At 33.6% G+C, this 6,886-nt stretch overlaps 1 protein-coding gene across 1 annotated transcript in view; it reads right to left on the minus strand.

The window, feature by feature from the left end:
- Positions 1-6,886, minus strand: part of LOC143074098 (uncharacterized) — a 118,979-nt gene that overhangs the window by 53,096 nt on the left and 58,997 nt on the right. The gene's annotated exons all lie outside the window — the stretch shown is intronic.

Consider the following 6,886-nt stretch of genomic DNA (forward strand, 5'->3'; position numbering starts at 1 on the left):
TCTCATTAGGCCGTACAATACCACCCTTCCTGAAAACAACAATTTTTTTTTTTTTTTTTGTATTAACAGACAAGCCCCATTTTTCTGTGTAAATTGACAAAGTATTCAACATTTCTACAGAGTGTATTTTGAATTACAGAGTATAAACAAAAAACAGCATCAACTGCACTTTAACCGTTTCGAAAACCAAACTGTGCATCAGATAATATATCATTGACAGTTGCCCAATTTAACAATCTTTTATTGAGTATTGTGGTGAAAATTTTACCTAGATTGCTGACAAGGCTTATGCCACGATAGTTTGCTGAATCATTAGCATCACCTGATTTGAAAATTGATACCAGGATAGCATCTGACCATGATGACGGGAAATATCCACTAATCAATACGGCGGTAAAAATAGTACATAAATGTGTTATAATAAAATCCTTGTATTCAATGAAAAATTCATTCAGCAAACAGTCTGGACCATGGTTTTTGTCCATTTAAGTTCATAAATTGCCTTTATAATCTCATCAGCAGTAATATCTGTATCTAGTTCATCAAAAACACATTCATTATTAATCACTTCGGGTCTCTTATTGCTATTCGGCGCACTTGATAAAAGTTCTTTGAAATATTAAAAAAAGTCAGTAATGTTTAAATTACATTTCCTCTGATTTTTTTCCCTAAATAATGAATAAAATTTTCTTGGATTGTCTTTCTTTAGTTTACACAACATATACAACTACGTTTGAGCTTGCATTCATACTTCTTGTAAGCTTTGTTGGCACTGTTCAAATCTATATAACTATTAAATGTTTTTTTTTACCATTAAAAGTATGTATTTTTTTTACAATAATTGGCATATAGCTCTTTACACTTCTGGTCAAACCATGATTTATCAGTATTTACTCTCTGATTTTGGGAATTTCGCTTTAATTTCGCTTTTACTTTTGGCATTTGTTTGAAAAAAGGAGCTGTCACATTTGTTAAGCACTGAGTGAAGTTATGTATGCACAAGTCCATACCATCCTGAGACGCTATGTCCATATTAGCTATCGTTGAACTTAAATCATCAGCATTAACTAGTAGGGCATTATAGCATAAGTCTCTAAATTCTTTATTCCATTTGAAAAATTTAGTTTCTTCACAATCCATTAAATTTGAATTTATATCATTGCACTGCATAGTAAAGATAGTTTTAAATTGAACATGTATGGGAGCATGGTCACTGTATTTTGTAAAATTACTTGTAATAAATTTTAAAACTTTTTCAATGTTAATTGGCTTAGCTAACAAGTAGCCGATCACAGTCATACCTCTTGGACCACTATATGTAAAATCATTTGAAAGTCCATCAGGGTGGCGCTCATTTATAATTCTAAGTCCACTGCTCTTACACAAATCAAGTAGTTTTGTTCCATAGTCGTTGGTTTCTGCATCTGGGTTATTACGGCAAGACAAAGCCTCATCAGCAACATATGTAAACAGATCACCAACCCTATCTAAAGTACTATCATGTAATTTATCATTTTGTACATAATCATTCATATTAGCTGTTCTAGCATTTAAATCACCAATAACAAAAATATTTGGACATTCAGCTGAGTAATGTATCATTTGAGACTCAAGCTCATAAAATAAATCACAATTATGAATCCTATAAAAGGATGAGTTCTGTGATGGTATATACAGATTTGAATAGTCACTTTCACATCCAGTCAGTTCTTTAGCTATCCTTATCCAAATCAATGTCTCATATGAAATGTCAATTATTTTAACATAGGGTGATAATTCTTATATGATTTGCATATCTATAAATACTTGAATTGGATTTGTCAATTAGAAATTTTCTCTAAGTTTACACTTCGATAAATCATGTTTCCGAAACTACTTTTGTAATCTATTCATGCGCGATACACAATTAAGCTTGCAGTGATCCCTGGATTTTTAGCAAATAGAAATTTAAAAACAATTGCATAAAAGAGGGACGAAAGATACCAAAGGGACAGTCAAACTCGTAAATCTAAAACAAACTGACAACGCCATGGCTAAAAATGAAAAAGACAAACAAACAACAGCACACACGATACAACATAGAAAACTAAAGAATAAACAACACGAACCCCACCAAAAAACTAGGGGTGATCTCAGGTGCTCCGGAAGGGTAAGCAGATCCTGCTCCACATGCGGCACCCGTCGTGTTGCTTATGTGATAACAAATCCGGTAAATAGTCTAATTCGGTAGGTCACATTCAGGAAAGGGAAGGGGATTGTAGTTACGACGTAAGGAACATATCCGATATCATTTGTGATACGGTTATTCCATAACGGTCAATATGTAATATGTATATGTATGTATTCCATAACAGTTGTGACTATTCTAGTGCATATATAACAAAAAAAAAAAGAAATAAATTTAATGCACTTAAGCTTCGAAAATGTATAAAAATAAAATTTGAAAAAATTCCGAGAAATTTTATGAAGGATTTGGCGAATTTATGTCATGGCAAAACAACGACGTCATACGAATGGAAATTATGAGGGAAAGATTATTTCGTTACGTGTACGCTTCAAATTCGATAACATTTAATTAAAATAAAGTTTTTGAGGTAGGTGCTATTTCATTTAAGATTCCGTTGTATTCATCGGACAGTTATGGTTTTTAGAAAGTCAAGATGGCGGCGTACTCCTTAGTTACGACTTGCCAATGTGCTTTTGATGGTAAATGTTTATAGTAGCCATCAACCAAAAAATGTTTATTAAATATCACAAATGTTTGGTTGAAGAATTATAAGGATGAAACACATTTCTTCTAGAGGTTATTGATGTGTAAACCGGGGCTCTTACTCACAAACTCAACATAAAAGTCCTTCGGACTTTTATTCAGTTTGTGAGTTAATCGCCCCGGTTTACACATCAATATCCTCTAGAAAAAATGTGTTTAATCCTATAATAATATTTTTCTTATCATTACATACATACCACACCCTTGTTTATAGTTTTTTTCTAGAAAAAGATATAGATTTACACACAAAATCATCAATTTCAATATAACATGTATTATTGATCCAACATTCTGGGAAAAACACAATATCATAAGTACAAATTAAATTCTTAAATTTCTCATCTTTAATTTTTTCTTCAAAACCACTATTTATATTCCAAGATAAAAACTTTAAGTTTGCCTCTGCTGGTGGACTATTAGTCCCCGAGGGTATCACCAGCCCAGTAGCCAGTACTTCGGTACTGGCATGAACATACGGATTTTTTGTGTTATTAAAATTTGCTGTTACAAAATTTAATTATTATAAATTAAGGAATGTATCTCCCTCATGCAAAGCTCTGATTCCTTTCACAGATTTGGCTATACTTTTTGGACCTTTTGGATTATAGCTCTTCATCTTTTATATAAGCTTTGGATTTCAAATATTTTGGCCACGAGCATCACTGAAGAGACATGTATTGTCGAAATACGCATCTGGTGCAAGAAAATTGGTACCGTTAATTTTATTACTACCACTGGGTCGATGCCTCTGCTGGTGGACTATTAGTCCCCGAGGGTATCACCAGCCCAGTAACCAGTACTTCGGTACTGGCATGAACATACGGATTTTTTGTGTTATTGAAATTTGCTGTTACAAAATATTAGAAATTATTATAAATTAAGGAATGTATCTCCCTCATGCAAAGCTCTGATTCCTTTCACGGATTTGGCTATACTTTTTGGACCTTTTGGATTATAGCTCTTCGTCTTTTATATAATCTTTGGATTTCAAATATTTTAGCCACGAGCATCACTGAAGAGACATGTATTGTCGAAATGCGCATCTGGTGCAAGAAAATTGGTACCGTTAATTTTATTACTACCACTGGGTCGATGCCTCTGCTGGTGGACTATTAGTCCCCGAGGGTATCACCAGCCCAGTAGCCAGTACTTCGGTACTGGCATGAACATACGGATTTTTTGTGTTATTAAAATTTGCTGTTACAAAATATTAGAAATTATTATAAATTAAGGAATGTATCTCCCTCATGCAAAGCTCTGATTCCTTTCACGGATTTGGCTATACTTTTTGGACCTTTTGGATTATAGCTCTTCATCTTTTATATAAGCTTTGGATTTCAAATATTTTGGCCACAAGCATCACTGAAGAGACATGTATTGTCGAAATGCGCATCTGGTGCAAGAAAATTGGTACCGTTAATTTTATTAGAACAAGTTCCAATCTTTCCAAAAACTAAATTATAATTATAATGAATATTTAAACGAGCAGAATCAATGGAAAAATAAGATATTAATTATCAATTTAGTTTTTAAATGAAAAGTAAACAAAAACAATCTTAAGGTTGTACATTGCATATTAATCCAGCTTTTGAAAAACATTAAAGGTAGGAAAAAATCAGCAAATAATCTTTACAGTGTACATAGCAGAACAATATTTGTTTTTCTCATAGCATAAATATTAAAAATGCATTAATTGCGGTAACAGTAACAACTTTAGAGCTATTTCTAAAAATGTTAAATCCATACAATTAAATCTGAATAAGATGGCGTTAAACATTTTAGACACTCTAGAAAATCTGCTCGCCAATTTGGCGAGTTCCAAGAAAAAAAAGGTTTAACACTGTCATCAGTGATACAAATACGTAATTAATGTTGACTTGTCATTCAAGATTGAAATATCCAAAAGCGGGAGATTTTTTTTTCCAGTGTGGGAGGGTACCGGCAAGCAGGAGATTTCCCGATTTTCACCTTTTGAGCGAGAGTCTCCCTCTCAAAACGGGAAGGTTGGCAGGAATGTATATGTAGTGTAAAAAGGTCTGGGTTTTTTCATGTGGTAACTTATTGACAACTAAACATATAAATAAAAATTATATATATATATATACATGATATACCTAAAACAGTAAATGTTGAAGGTTTTAATTAAAATTAAATTCTGTTTCTTATTAGAAAAGACAGCACTTTTAAAGGATTGGAATGAAATCAAAATTTTAGTTATATAAAAATTCCAAAACATCTACCTTTTCCGTTTTATACAACTTTGATATAGATTCCGCTGTACAATTGGATAAAGGTGAGGTGGAATTCAAGTCTATTAGAATTGTAAGAATACTATGTTTATCACTTGAACCTTCTATTAACATTAATGAAATGATTATATATGCCTCTCCTGAAAAGTTATGAAAATTTTCTGCCCTATTTTCAAACCAAAGAAATGAGTTCAAGGTTTGATGAAGCCATCTTCGCTAGCCAAGGGTTACGATCCACTCCCGCTCTCTTCACCCTTGGCGGATTGAGATAATATTTCGGAGACTTAAGGTAAGGATTTTTATTGGTTGCAGTAGAAACTCGCTGCATCCAATCAAAAAGCGCCTATAACATGATCACGTGTAAATGTAGAAAGTGTTTGTAAACATTTGCCACGTGTTTATGGTGCAACAAATCTTTACATCACTAAACACACGACTAAATTTAGTGACAACTTGAATGTTTTATTTCAACTAATAGAAGTTCCTGTGTATGTTTCATGCACACACGCATGAATGTTGACGTATGTTTTCGTTTCCGGCCTTACCAAGTGGGTAGACTCTAGACGCTACCGTGTTTTTACCTCCTAATTGAAGAGTTCATGTGCTACCATTGGTAAAGAATAATGTATTCGGAATAGACGTGACTTTAATCTTCCGATAGATGGCGCAACATTGACATCCCAAATGTTGGCTCAATCTGCCAAGGGTGAAGAGAGCGGGAGTGGATCGTAACCCTTGGCTAGCGAAGATGTGATGAAGCCTGCCAAACAAACATAAAATTGAGAATAGAAATTGGGAATGTGACAAACAGCCTGTGGCCACCCAAGGGTCTTCAACCCAGAGAGAAAATCCTGCAAAAGAAGATGGGCTTCGGCTGACTCCTAAACAAAAGTGTGTACCAGTTCAGTGAAAATAGATACTGTAAATTCAGAAATTATTGCAATGTTTTTAATATTGAGATTAATGTGACAGGGTTATATTCGCATTTTGATTTTTTCTATATATGATTTAATAAATTGCTCCGCTAAGCGCAGCCTGATACGCAGATGTTAAACCCTGAACAGTACTGGCAAATTTGGACACAAATTGACAATATTCAAGCTTGATAATGCCTGAATTTGGATTGTGATCAAATTCTTGATATAGTATAGGTTTCTGACACAATATAAATGTCAAGGTCTTACAAATCTATTGCACAATACTGTGCAATTAAAGATTCTTGTTGAAAGTTTGAAAAAATTTTGATAAAAGAATTTGAACCCCTTAAAATTTAAATATTTAGAACCCCCCGCCCCCAAAGTTTTGAATCCCCCTTGGAGCAATTATCTCCACACTGAATCCCAGCCTTTCCTTTGTAGTATGGAACCTTGAAGTACAATTTCAGAGAGATCCAAACTTTCAAACACAAGTTATTGTCTTGAAAATAGAAAAATGCTTGTTTTTGGATTTTTTTGGCCCCTTATTCCTGCATGAATTAGGCAATTACCCCCAAACTCAATCCCAGCCTTCTTTTTGTGATATGGAACCTTGTGGTACAATGTCAGAGAGATCCATAAACTTACACACAAGTTATTTTCCAGAAACTACAAATATGCTTGTTTTTGGCCTCTTTTTGGTCCTTAATTCCTAAACTGTTGGCACCATAACCCCCAAGATAACTCCAAACCTTCTACTTGTGGTATTAAAAATATTGTTGTACAATTTCAGAGCAATTGAAATACTCATACACAAGTTATTAACCTGAAAGTAGAAAAATGCTTGTTTTGGCCCCTTTTTGGTCCGTAATTCCTAAACAGTTTGGACCATTATTCCCATAATTAATCTCAATCTTCCTTTTGTGGTATTGAACCTTCTTAAATGTCATAGA

The sequence above is a fragment of the Mytilus galloprovincialis genome, chromosome 5 (genome assembly GCF_965363235.1).
Source record: "Mytilus galloprovincialis chromosome 5, xbMytGall1.hap1.1, whole genome shotgun sequence".
Classification (NCBI taxonomy): Eukaryota; Metazoa; Mollusca; class Bivalvia; order Mytilida; family Mytilidae; genus Mytilus; species Mytilus galloprovincialis.